At 36.3% G+C, this 14,714-nt stretch overlaps 1 protein-coding gene across 8 annotated transcripts in view; it reads left to right on the top strand.

The window, feature by feature from the left end:
• RAPGEF2 (Rap guanine nucleotide exchange factor 2) overlaps positions 1–14,714 on the top strand; it is a 185,276-nt gene that overhangs the window by 123,503 nt on the left and 47,059 nt on the right. The window lies entirely within an intron of this gene.

Here is a 14,714-nt window from a genome sequence, read left to right as displayed (position 1 = left end):
GCTTTCTTCTTTTATTCCTCCTCTGAAGAATGATTTCATAAAAATGACGTTGTTCTATTTTGTGGGTCTCCCTTTGTGCTTGTAGTAATGTTGGCTTGTTTTATTGTTAAAAATAGGCTCGTACTGTTCCGTGCTGCTGTTCTTCCTGCAGAGCCAGAAGAATGGGAGCTGGGCTGTGCTCTTAGGCCTCCATCCACGGCATTGTTTCCTAAATGCCTATCTGCTACTGTGTGCCTGCCAGCCTGCCAAATGCTGTAGGGGTTGCATGAATGTCAGGAAGGTCTAATGCAGAATGATTTGAAAGAGCATGGGGAAGCCTGAAAAAGAGAACATGGGTACAAAACTGAGCCATACATTTGCTATTGGTAGTAGGATCGATGGCTTGAAAAGGGGGTGATGAAGGACATTGTACCTGAATGTGTTTAGTCATGGTTGAAAAAAAAAAAAGTGAAAAAAAATTTGAATTTGTGAAATTTAAACTGAATTTTGGGAATTATTTCTCAGTTAGCTATATCCTAGGTTTGCTGAACCATCAACCCTGTTCTCATTTTAGTCCAAGTAAGTTCTTTGTGCTCTTCATTTGTTGAGGAAGTTTTTGGTGGGTTTTTTGTTTGTTTGATTTTTTTGTTGTTTATTTGTGTTTTTTTTTTTTTTTTTTTTTTTTTTTTTTTTTTTGTTGGTTTTGGGTTGCTTTTGTTTGGTTTGTTTTGGTGGGGTGGTTTGGTTTTTTTCCTTGCATGTAAAAAGCTAAAAAAAGGCTCTTCAAAACAAGCACTCTTTGCCTGTGCTGTTTCACCAGTCAAGGTCCAGCTTGACCTCTAAATCCTAATGCAATTCTGATAACAAACTAGGAAGAAGAGGAACCTGTATTCTCCAACTTTTTGGCCGGCAGTAACTCTTTTCTCAGCTAGGTTGCTCAGGAAAGAGTCAGATGTTAGACTTGGATGTGTCTCACTTGCCTTTTCAGTCTTGACCTGCTGAAAATCCTGCTTGACCAGTGGATTTTCAGCTAGGTTTTTTGACCTTTGAATAAGTAGCTGACTGTAGAGGGATTTTTTTTTCCTTTTGAAATACACATATATGATGTAGAATATTCTTTTTTCTGTTGTCCTCACTTTTAAGGAACCAGGAGGAAAAGGAAAATGTATGAATTTATGGATTTTGGTGCCTTAGTAAAATGTACTACTTAAATAATTAACTCTGTGTCTGGAAATGGTTGTTCACTGGATTTTTTTTAAAGCAGCAGAGAAGACTCATATTTTATTTTAAACCTGAAGTTGTTCACAGCTGTAGGAGCAGACTGAAAACCAAACTAAAATGTGAGCAGTGTTAGTTTCTTTTAATAACTGTGGAAACCTGTATTTAGGTGTACCTCTCCTTGCCTGTTGTATGGCAAGGTGTATGACTTCTGCAAATATTTTCTGTGGTCTGGCTCTGGGAATTTCTGTCCTATTCCGTCTTGCTCATTTTCAAATCAGTAGGTCATCAACAGTTGATAATGTTGTTGTTGGAGTTTTTTGGGGGTTTTGTTGGTTGGTTGGTTTTTTTTGGGTTTTTTCGGTGTGTTTTTGTTTGTTTTTGTTGTTTGTTTTGGATTTTTAAAAATTTTGTTCTTGGAGTGGTCTTTGTGTCTTGTGAGAAGATTAGAGACTTCTTGCATTTCAGGGCAAAGTATTTTTAGACATTTCCATTTAACAGATATCTTCAAGGTCTCTGAAAAATACAGCTGCTTTTCCTAAATAAATGGTTACTCAAGTGGAGTTTCCCAAACAGTGGTGTGCATGTCAGCAGTAGGATATAGAAAATCTAGTTTACTACTTATTTCCTGTTGAAGGAAGAGGTTGTTTAGGCAGTTAAATGTCACTCCTACACCTGCAACTTCCATTAGTATTGTACATTAGTATCCCTTCTGTGATGATGGCACCCAGGGAAAACTAAAATTAGGAATTCCTGAGTTAGAGTAGCATGATTATTTTTAGAGGTTTTTTTTTTAAGTGGAGGCTCAGTGTTCCAACTCGGGTTTTATTCAGTTCAGAATCCAGAGATAACATGCTTAAGGTAGTAATGACTAAAATGTCTACCACTTTAATGAAAGTAACTTTCTAAATTTCTTGCACTGTATATTACAGTGAACAGCTACTACTTTTTTAGTGCTGTTGTAAATGAGAAGTTGGTTTTGCTCTCAAATTATCTGGTCATTGCAAGGTGACCTTATGCAGTAGTTCAGGTAAATGCACCCATCTTGACCATGTAAATGAAAACTACTCCAGTGTTTAACTTCTGGTAGATGAGAGAAAAAAGATGAATGTCACTTGATTGTGTTTGTAGAATGGGCTGCAGTTACTGGTCTTGGTATTTCAACCTGATTTCTGTACTGCTTATTTTTCTGCAGCTTGGCAATCTGTGATGTAAAAATCTCTTCCTAAATAAACACCACTGAAACATTTCATGGTGTCAGTAGAATATGTAAGGTTTTACATGGGTTGTGTTTTTAGGATGCTGTTGACGCAAGGCAGGACCGTACAGGATAATTTAAACTGTGTGCACACCTGCACTGACACAAATAGATGAATTTCTGAAAAGTCACATGTGAATGTCAGCATTTTAAGCAGAATAACATGGTGCTTCAGTTGACAATGTCTGCTTATTCTAAACCAGCCTTGATTATAACGGGCTCCATATAGGACCTTGTTGTTTTGCTTATCTTATAATATAGTTGTTGGCATTTGTAAAAATAAGGCAATAAAAAAAAAAAAGACAAGATGGGAGGCTAATGAAATTTAGTGTTAGATATTACAGTTTTGAGTAAATGTCACTTGGACTACAAAGAAAAGCTCTGCAGGTTGTTTCAAAATTTATTGGAGATATTATTACTATAAAAAATAATTCTGTGCTGATATATGTAAATAATTTCAAATAGCTTTGCACAGTTGTTGCTGCACTGTGCTCCAGAATTCAGGAAGCACTGTAGCACTTCCTAAAGACTCCTTGATGAAAAGACGAAAAATGATCCTTTAGCCTTTCTCCTCCTATGATCTCAGTGAGCACACACTAGTAAGTTTTCTGGCCAAAGTAGTTAATAGTTGAGTTGTTCATAGAAGTTGGAATCTTGCTTTGTGTGACAGAATAGAAACTATGGAGGTATTAGGAATGCAGGATGATATGACAGCACATACAGTTTTAAAAACTTGTGTCAGAGTAAAATATTTTCATTAATTTTCTTTGACTACCATCTGAGGAAAAGTGTAAATAAAGTAGCAAGCAAAGCTTGGGGTGTTACAGCAACATTCACTGGTGTTGTGTTGCCATGGCATGAGAACATTCGCACTTGCAAAACTCATAAAATAAGTAATAAAGCTGTTTTGACTAGTCATGTTAGTATAGCATTAAAAAATCATAGTTATGGTAAAATATACTATTTGAAGGTTTTGCAACATACTTGTCATTAAAAAACATTTTATCTTGTTACTGTACTCTTTCTTCATTAGCCAGAAAAATAGGAAGACTACCTATACTATTTGTAATGCAAATATGAAAAGATTTTACTCTTTGCATTGGTCTGAGAAGTATTATCTACAGACATTAAAGATTTTTTAAGCAATCTTTCTTTTGAAAATCTTTCTTTTGAAATTAACCTTTGAAAATAATATTATCCCCATTTTCAATCAAAATTAATTGCCTTGTAGTTGTCCAACTTTTTAAAAAAAATTGTAACATTGTTTTAAGAGCTCAATATTGTGCAATTAACAAGCTAAGACTAATGATTATGGCAATGTACATTTTTCTTTATATTAAAAAATGCTACAATCAAAATATTTGGAAAAACAAGCTTTAGCAAGGACTTTGATGTCCACTTGTGATTTATTAGTAATATTGCAATTCTTTGTGTCCTTTTTTTTGTTTGAGGTGAAGCAGAAGTGCAACTTTCACTGTCAGTCAAAGAAAATAGTGGAAACTTCCACCCACTTTTCTCCTGAACTATTCCTTGATACTCTAAAGCAAAGATAATCCTTTACTTAAAACTTCAAGGGTGGCATTGACATGGCTGCAGCCGTCAGACTTCAAACAAAATTTCCATTTAATTGCTTGTGAATAGTCATGTCTCTCTTTAAATTTTCATCAAATTTCATTCAGTTAATATGGTATTTTTTGGAGACAGGGCTCAGTTTTTGCATCTGTGCACAGAAGGTCCCTAAATATTTATATCTTTAAGAAATTTTTCGTTGGAAGTGTTCAGAGCACTTGGGTATTTACTAAGAAGCTACGAATAAGAACATCTAAGATGTTTTTATATTAGTCATGTTGGATTTTGTCTTTTTTTCTTCCTCTGTTGATTGGTCTGCTTCTGAGCACTAAGTATATCAAACAACAGGCTTACTTCAGATTTTTCTGCTTGGATGAGTGACATGGATCTGGAAAGAATTTTCTGGGTCACTGCCATTGCACACTTGTACAGCACACTCATAACTTTGCCTCGCTTCAGTTTGAAAGCCTTCTCTATCACAGCTCCTGTGGAGTCTGGCTTGGAGAATCTCTGTGGTTCATTAGATTGCAGCCTTCTTTCAGCTTCCTGCTCATTAGGCTTTATACCTGCATTGCCTTTTACTGAAAATATTTCTTTTTCCTCCTTTCTATTTCTGCATAGTGATCCTTCTCTCAGTGTGGGCTGAAGAAGCTGTGCTCTTCCTGCACTTTGTCAAGTATTAGTTTTCTTTCTTCTCATAATCCTGATAGCTTTTTCTGACTCTATGTATGTGTATGGCTTTAAGCCGTCTTTATTTAAAACACACAGCTGGGAATGTGTGCAACATTTCCAAATAAGGTCTCTGCTGGGGTCGTGGAGAAGAGCCCAGAACTGTATTTCTGGAGGATGCATGCTGTGATCGTATTGGGTTCTCCTTCTGCTGCATCACCTGAACAATTCAGTCACCTTCTGCTCAGCTGATATGTGGAAACTTTTTCACAGTCATTTCTGACAGGGAATTTCCTAGGCTGTTGGTTTTTGTTTTAAAGTGCGTGATTTTACATCTCTTCCTACTGCTCATCTCTTGTTATCAACAGTGTCTTTTTGCACAGCGATGCCAACAGTTTTTTTCCTCCACTTGGAAAGTGGGGAGTTCTAAGATATTTTGTATATCCATCTTTCATATCTCATCTTAAAAAAAAAAAAACTGAAGTAGCCCTTAATTTACTTTTCTTTATTCTAGAATCAATTAACTTTTCATTACTATTGTGAGTTAGCTCAGTGCAGTAAAATTCAGTGATGTAGTTCAATATTTAAGTGCAGTAGTTCAGATTGAGTGGCTTCAGTTCAAAACTAAGTTATCACTTCATGAATGTTTAAAAAACTTCACTAAGCTTTGTTAGAGTGGCTAGAATGCTTTAATTGTGAAGCATTCTGTGATCAGGTATAAAAAACCCCACTACCAACATATGGTGTGGTGTAGGAACAGCCTACTGATGGGGAGGCTTCAACACTTGGAACTGTAGGTATTTCATAGGTCTTTGCTTTAAACATTTAAATTGTACCCAGGATATAGGTTTCACCTTTGGGCTAAACTCTTTACTTTTCTGTTGTGGTTTTCAATTCAGAGCAGTGCTTTAAAGCTGAAAATAAAATCTGAGTTCACGTGCCATCATTTTTACCCCTGCTGGTGTAATTGCATTTTAGCATCCCCCACATCCACTTGTAGACTGCTGTGTAAGTAATCCAAAATGAGTCTGTATATGAGATATACACGAGCATTCTATTATTTATTTAAAGTATTCTGCAGGACTTAAAGCATCTTCTTTGAAAATGTTTGAATTAACATTTCCTGTAAACATATGTGCCCACATAAAGTGTTCTTGAACTTTTTTTGCTTTTATTTCCGTAGGCATGAATCTTTTGTCTGGTTTCCTGTGGAAACAAAGTTTGTGACCAGGTTCTCTGTTCCTTCCTCTCCCACAGTTAGTTGTAATAGGCCAGAGAGTTCAAAATTTAACCTTACAAGCCTCCAAAAGCCCTGAAAGTAGGCCATTTAGTTTCCAAACCAGCAGTAGTTCTCAGTGTATTAAGCACCCAAACAGCCACAAAAGGAAGTATTTAGAAATACTTACTGTGGGAAAAACATCAACTGGAACATGCATTTTCTCAGTATGAAAACCAGTTATTCCCAAGAGAGAGATCTCTGCAAAGCCAAGCTTTATTATTTTCTCGTCCATGTATATTAAATAATGGGGAGCCTTTACAGAAGTTCAGTGACTGAGCTCAGTTCTCTACTCTCGTTCCCTAGAGATATTTCAGAAGTCAATTGAAATGCCTCAGAACAGTCTTTCCTTCAACTTAAAAAGCAGTCATCAGTGAGTGCCTGTCCCTGCTTGTTGGTTTTCATTATGTAGATTTCCACAAGATGAATTCCCTTCACAATTTTATTCAGTGTTATTGGGAAGCTGTTAGTTTCTGAGAGGGTGTGACTGTGCAGGCTCTGTCAGCACTCTTAAATGCAAGTTCTTGGTGGGACAGCAGGGTGATACCAAGAGTGACAAGCTGTGTCCCTTATGGAATAGGGACTCCTATGATGTAGGGACATAAGCAGACATAATACACTGGAACAGAGATTCTGCTACTCACAGTAGTTCAAAGTGACTGAGAATAGGATTGGACCTAAATCTGATCACTTTATGAAATAAAGCAATCTAAAAAATATAAAATACCAGACACTTAACAACAAAAACAAAACAAAACAACCCAAAAAACAAAACCACCCAAAACCAACCAACCAACCAAAAAACACCCAAAAAAAGAAAAAAAAGGAGATTTTGAAATTTGAAAATCCTACTTAACTCCTTTCTGGAAGGTTTAACTTCCATTGCACTGTTTGGAACAAAAAACTATCAGACCACATTTCTACATGTGGTTAAGGATGTCAAAGAATTTTCAGTACTTAAATGTATATGCACAGTCAAAACAGTTGTAGAATTGTCTTTTTAGCTTGGCGCCTGCAGCAGAACTGCTATAATTTTAAAACCATATTTTTAAAGTACTGAATTATCCTTTGTTGACCAGTGAAGCTGCACTTCACCCAGATATTTTCTGAGACAGGCTTCTGAGTAAATGCTGAATAAAAGTATTTCGATCTTGCATGTTTATACTGTTCATTATACATATGTTATAAACGTTTGAGTTTGGATTTTCAGAAATCTGAGGAAAACTTCAGAAAATTGTTTAACGTTATTTAGTTTAGTTTAGCATGATTCAGTTCAAATCCATCCTGCTGGTTTTTGTTTTGTATTTGGGGTTCCCTGGTGCTGTAAACACCTGTATAAAACAGTGTTTCTTTTTTTCACTCCTGACTTAATTTGAGCAGTTGCCAATAAATTGACATTTGTGTTTCCTGAAGGACTAGTGTTTATGCCAGGTTTTCTGAAGAAGACACTAGAAGACACTTTTGAATATGAAATCCTGCATTGAATCTTTGATTCAAATACTTCCAAAAGGAAGAAGAAAGAGAAGGTAGTTATATTAAATAAGAATGGATGTGTTTCAGTGTATTTCTTACTTTTCCTTTAAAAAGAGTTGCTTCTGAGAGGTTTTTCTTCATTCCCCAGACACCCATTTAAATTTTACCACCCCTGTCTCTCTGCAGAAGTCAACAATCCTTCAAGCAAAGGATTCGATGCATGAAGTGCTCATAGGATTAGCTGCTGAGAGCTAGGAGATGTGCAGTAAGTGGCAGTCAGTGTGTGTTTTGTAAGGGAAGCAGAATGAAGTTCCTGTGCATTCACTCTTTTCTCCCTGAGACCAGCAGCTCCCATTGCATTAGCTTGAACCTCTGAATAGTTTTTTTGGGAGGCTAGCTATAGCAAAATATCAGTGGAGGAAATAATTAAGCGCTTGGGAAAGGTCCTTATAATACTTTTCTTTCCTTCTTTTTGGTTTGGTTTTTTGTTAGAGGTGTTCTCCTTTGGGTTTTGTATACAAGCAACTGCTTAACAGCAATAGTATCTACATGCGGTATTTTCAGAACACAGGTTGTGTCCTGTGCTGGATTCAAGATGAAGAACATTCTTAAGATTAGGTCTCTGTGAAGTTTCACAGAAGGATGTCTATTCGAGGAAACTCTGGAGATTGAAAATACGTGAGGTATTGTTGTGTAAGGTGAATGATTGTGCAGAAGACATAATTCAAGTCAGGAGGTTTTTATTTAAGTCTTGCAGAAGTTTTCTTAGAAAATATATAGAAGCTTCTCAATCTTTTCCACTCCTAGGTGCAAGGAAATCCTGTTTCCCTGGGAATTGCATCCTAATTTTAATTGCATATAGTTTACACTTCTAGTTTAAATTTGACTCTGCATGGACATGTCAGCCTGCATCAGGTCTGTAGACAGAATCGATAGAAATTACTTTATTGTTCTGTAATTACTTACATTTACTGCTGTGTTAAAATCACTCAACCATAAAAATGTTCTCCTTGATGTCTCTCTTGGTTAGTGAAAGAATTATGTTGAAATAGCATGTTGATGAATGCCCAGCATTATTACAAATATTTCTTCCTTATCTTATTAAATACCATAAATATGGGCATAGCTTTAAAATACAAAATAAAACAGATGTACAGACACTTAATATAAAAAAATATTTATATAAAATATTGAAATCAAGTGTTAATAATTTTGGAGGATACTGAAGAATACTGCCTTTGTGATCTACACTTTTGTAGTGCAATAAAAATTTTAGGATTTCTATCTTGGGTGGAAAAAAAAATAATGAGGAAGACTAAGGCATAGTCTTACATGCTTTTATTTGCCTGCTGTTCTCTCTTCATGAAAAAAAAAGACCAGAATCCCAAAATCAGTTCATTGTATTTAACTTACTTAGGTTTGTGGGACTAAGTGTGTCATCTGTAAAAGGAATAAAAAACTTAAAAAAAAATTATTTATTATGGTGGCTTTTATTGAATAGTAGCTTTTATTCTTTTGTTAGTAAAGAGCTGCTATAGAATAAGTGCTCAGAGGCAGGTGTTTGGAGGTTGAGGAATCAGTGCTTGCTTGTGTTTCTTTAATTTCAGAAAGTGGAAATAGAGGCTATAAAGGTGATAGTTTCTGTTGTTTTATGTCTACTTGCTCAGCCTGTCTCAGTGGCACTAATTACATATAAAATCATTCATTGGGAATTGCATAACAGAATGTTACACCTTTGCTCTCTTTAATCCCATCTTTTTTGCAAATGTACTTCAGTCACTTTGCAGGCTTTATAAATCTTTCATAAAGTGCTGAGCAGCCTTCAGTAGAAGACTTTGTTTATGCGCTTTGTTTGCCTTAAAATGAGTGGTATATTGAAGCTTTCTAACTAGAATTCATCTGGTAATTTAAAATGACACTCCTGTGTTTGTCTTTCCCATTGTTGCATTTATACTTGTTTTCACATATAACTGCATTTAAAAAAACATAAAATTCCAAATGAATAAAATCAAAACAAAACCACAAAAAAAGAGGGAATATTATTTAAGGAAAGAAAATGTTTTGGTGTAATTTCACTTATTTTTTGGCTGTCCTCATACATTTTAATGTTGTATCCAAGGATTTTCATTTCTTGTCCAGTAAACATTTTCAAAATTTATTTAATATTTTTTAAAATACTGTATTCGTAGATAAGTCCAGCAATTCCTTGAGTAGAAGATGCCTTTTGTTATAATGAAAGGCACGCTGTAGGGTAGGAGAAAATAATGATGTTCTTAAAATAGGAGGAACATATTCAGAGCAAAGTAATTGTTAGTTTTGCATGGATAACACGGTGACTCACTTTGAGGGTGGAAGTAATAAAATGATGCTTTGAAGATGGGAAGATGTGATAGGATTTATGCTATTGTACAGTTCTAAATGGATATATGTCTTTGCCCTTAAGACAGTTTCACATAATTGTTTAAGTTTTCTTTTGGTTTAGGGTTTTCAAGAAGTAAAAATGGGGAGTTCCCAGATTTATTGTTACAACTGGTTTCTATCCACGTATGCAATCTGTATAAATGTGTGTACTTATGTAAGTATGCTTGCATATTAAGAGCTACATTATAAATATAAAATAGTGTTTTCACCTCTGTCAAATTAAGACTAGGGCTTAGATCATAACTATTTTATCAGGTCCTGTTTTATACTAGAAACTTTTGTCCCTGTTACTTGTGATTAGAGCTATGTATATATGGCCCTAATGTTTGTCACTTACCCTAGTCTCAAGCACAACCTTTGTATCAGGACAGTTTCTGACCTTTTTAATGATTATTAATTATTTAAACTAGTGTACAAACTGTGTTTTGAAACTATATTTGGTTAAGAACAAATCATGCATTAATTTTTCTAAATTACCCTGCTACGTTTTTACTCTGTGTGCCAGTTCCTTCTGATGGTGTGACTAAAAGTGTTCAGTAATGAAGTTAAGAAATATTGTAGCTGTTGGCTTCACCAAAGCTGTACTTAAGTGTGGTGCTTGGTATGTAAAATATACAAGCTGCTTTTGATCCTTATTACTTTGAATGACTTCTTAAAACTAGCCGTCATTTAATGAAAATGTAAAACAAGTTAAAAGTGAGAAATCAGTTCTGCCGCCATTTGTGGTGGTGTCAGTCTGTGACAGGTGATGTTTCTGAGGCAGGGGGTAGGTCCTTAGGCTTTCTTATCCTGCTTATGGTCTGGTGGATATAACATATGTTAGATCTAGCCATGTAAATGTAACAAGAAAACTTTTATTTTTACTGTTATACTAAATAGTAAAGTCAGTGCTAAACTGAATGGAATGGAATGATAGCTCAATACAAGCACAGAATGCTTAATAATTTAATAATAAAATGATACACAGTACAGCAAACATACCTATTGTCTTGAAGTTAACTGCCAGGAGATGGTTCCTAGGAAAGTTTTTCACTGAATTTTAATAGCATGGTTTCATGATGTTCTCTAATCCTGTTCCACTGCAAGTAAGAAATTGGGTGTAAATGTCCTAGTTTGGGGTAGACAGCTTTTTGCTGGTTGTTGAATGTTGCATTTTGTCCTTGTTCTGCTTACTTGAAAAACATTTACCAAATGTTGTGCTCCAAGAGTAAAAGGTTTGGCTGGTACTGGGTTTGTGTGGCAGGATTTTGGTAGTGTGGGACCACAGGAGTGGCTTCTTTGAGAAGCTGCCAGAAGCTCCCCCCATGTCTAATGGAGACAAACCCAGCTGGTGCCAAGGCAGACCTGCCAGTGGCCGAGGCTGCACTCATCAGCCTTGATGGTAGCATCTATGGGATAACAGAGTTAAGGGGCGGGGAGGGGAACAAGAACTGTGGAATTGCAGCCACAGAAGAGAGGAATGAGAATGTGACAGGAACAGCCCTGCAGATACCAAGGGCAGAGCAGAAGGACGGGCAGGAGGTGCTCTGGGTGCCCCAGCAGAGATTTAGCCAGCCTGTGGTGCAGATCATGGTGTGGCAACTGTACCTCTGCAGCCTATGTTGATCCAAAGGAAAGTAAAATTCCACCTGCAGCCTTTGGAGGACACCCACACCAGAGCAGGTGGATGCCAGTGGAAAGCCCATGCTGGAGCAGGCTCCTGGTGGGATTTGTGACCCTGTGGAAAGAAGAGCCCACACTGGAACAGGTTTACTGGCAGGATGTGTGACCCCATAGGGGACCCACACCAGAGCAATTTGTGAAGAACTGCAGCCCATGGGAAGGGCTCACTTTGGAGGTGATAATGGAGAACTGCCTCCTTTGGAAGGAGAACAGTGTGAGAGTCCTCCACTCTAGGAGGGAGGAGCAGTAGAAACAATGTGAGATGAACTGACCACAGCTCCCATTCTCTGCACTGCACTGCAAGGGAGGAGGTAGAGAATTAGTAAGTGAAGTTGACGCTAGGAAGAAAGGAAGGCTGGGGGGAAGTCATTAAGATTTGGGTTTATTTCTCATTATCCTATTGATAACAAATTCAGTTCATTTGTCCTCAAATTGGGTCTATTTTGCCCATGACAGTAACTGGTGATGGGTCTCTCTTTGTCCTTAACCATGAGCCTTTCATTGTATTTGCTCTCCCCTGTCCAGCTGAGGAAGGTGACAGAGTGTCTTTGGTGGGCATCTGGTGTCAAGCCCACCACACTTCCATATAAGACTTAAGCAGATGTGGGTTTTCATTGTCATCAGTGCTTTACTTCTTTCTCCATTGTGTGCAATGCAAATATTAAGTATTCTAAACAGTAGGATGTGACTAAAATAGAAATGCATGTATTTCTCACACATATTTTTCATTGAGTTTAAGATTTAAATGTTTCAGTTTATTTAATTTTTGTATTTTATTTTTTTCTTCATGCAGTCTCTCACCTTAACTTTGGGGGGTGGGGCAGTTGCAGTGGATGCTGCTCTCGGGCATGTAGCACAGAGATGTAGTGTTCTGCAAAGATATGAGCATGTGCTTTCTGCTTGTAAATAGTCCTATTTGATTAAGATCAAAGTGACTAGTTAGGTTGCCTAAAGAAAAATGCCTGCTTCTGATCTTCTGTCACCACTTGGCAAGTCCAGCTCATGCAGCATGGCTTTGACTTGAGGAGTTACTCTGAAACCAGTAATCACCAAGCATTCAGCTGATTGTCTACAGCCAAAAAGATTCAGAAGGCTTGCTTTTATTTGCAGTGTATTCTATCAGTTATTGTGGGATCCCCTGCCTCTTCTTTTTGTCTTATGCGCAGTAGTGACACATAAATCCTTGCTGTTGATTTAAAACAAAGTGCAATTATTATATTAAACATAGGTTGATTTAACTTTTTAACATACTAACTGAATTTGCTTTGATGAAAGATTCTTTAAAATTTTTAGTGCATTGATAAAAAATAAATGCTGTTGTTAATGACATGGAGATATTTGCAGGGCACTATAAAATTGAACATGTTTGGCTGGGTGCCACAATGTGTTCATATACAGTTCCCTATGGAGTTAATATTTATTGGGTATTGCAATAGCTACCTTTTGTAAAAGGTGAATCCCTGAAAATATATCTGTGTAAGTTATCATTAAATGTGTGAATCTTAGATGATTTGTGCTTGTATCTTAAAATAATATGTAGGATTTCTACTTTGAAATAAATTTGGGCTGCTTCAGTTATGAGAGACTGTACTTTGAGAAGTAGTCAGCAACACATTGCAAATGCTGTGGCAGTTCATTTCCCTTGCATTCTACCTATGGAATATGTACTTACTTGCAGAATGGCTCAAAAAGGATTAAAAAAAAGTATAGTGGCCTGAATATCAGTATATATGTTTCACATATATCGGATATATATTATGTGGTAATTCAAACTTACAGATTGAAAAGTAAAGCAGCAAAGACAACAGATACTATAATGCAGTCCATAATGCTGTTTTTTCTCCTTCTGATACTTCATTAACAATACTGAGCATAACTAGATTTTTCTGGAGGCAGCATTAATGGCTGTGTGTATTAGAGTATTGCTTTTCTTAATTGCCTTTTCTTTGTTGATGAAGATCAAGTCTAGCTCTGGGCTTACTGTAGCTTTTTAGGATTATTAGTATTTGGTTCCTGGTTTTAGCTGCTCTTTCCAGTAAAATACTAGGAAAGAATTATTTAAAATGCAGCCATTTCTGCTATCACTGATGCAGTCATTCTGTGATAATGAAGAAATCCTTGTCAGATGTACTAGAATAGGAAATTCCAGTCAATCGAAGTAAGACTAAGGTTTGCAGTTTCTGTAATTTCACTGCAAATCCTAAAGCCATGGTTCTTTCTGGGCATGCTCTATAAACAGAAATAAGCAAGGCAAACAGCAGTAGAATCATTCAGTATCTTTAGCTGTATAGAACTAATCATTTTTTCTAGCACGCTGTCTTGTAACTTGGAGTTGACTTTTTTCCCTAACCTTTTATACTGATTGGCTTATTCTCTCTTAATGCTGAATGAGGTCTTATTTCCATTTCCATCCAGGGAGAGCAAGCACCAAGGTAGCATTCATAATTGACATGGATGGACACACTGCATGTGACATTTTTCATACAAACACAACTCCTTAGAGATGAGAGTATCTGCCTTGTCTGAGTTGAAACAAAATTAATGAACAAAGATTTTTTTGTTTTAATTATTGAAGAATTTATTGCACACCAAAATTGATACATTAACATACTTTTATTAACTAGCTGTGGGATGCAGGCTTCTTGGGGAGAAGAGTAATTTGCCCCTGAAATAGCATTGAAATATTTATTCAGACAGCAAATATTTTACTTTGTCAAAGTTCTTAAAGATTTTCATGGGAGCTGTGGGCATAAAGCAATAGTAGAAATATATATCACAAATCTTGGTGAATGATTGTTAAATGATCAAATATACTGTCTCAATTCATTCTCCAGCACTGCATGTGAGCAAACTAATTTCAAGATTATAGCTCTTTGTAATTGTGTCAGTCTTCCTACATTTCCTATTTACTGTCATATTATTTGGCTCAAAGTATAATGGAGAGCTCAGTGACTTGGATTTTCCTTGTCTCTAATGAACTTTGTCAACTTGAGAAACAAGAGTTTACCAAATCCAGAGCAGTGCTGGTTGTTTTTTTAAAGAAATATGTGACTTTACTCCCTTGTTAATTCCCATACTGCAGGAAACCATTGATTTTGGAGGTAGCACAATATTCATATGCATTTTAATTCTATCCAACCCCACAGCAAGCTACTGAAGAGTTTTGGCATATTGCTTGACTAATGTTTG

The sequence above is a fragment of the Anomalospiza imberbis genome, chromosome 4 (assembly GCF_031753505.1).
Source record: "Anomalospiza imberbis isolate Cuckoo-Finch-1a 21T00152 chromosome 4, ASM3175350v1, whole genome shotgun sequence".
NCBI classification, from domain to species: Eukaryota; Metazoa; Chordata; class Aves; order Passeriformes; family Viduidae; genus Anomalospiza; species Anomalospiza imberbis.
Note: the sequence above shows the minus strand (reverse complement) of the source record. Positions and strands in the feature narration are given on the sequence as shown.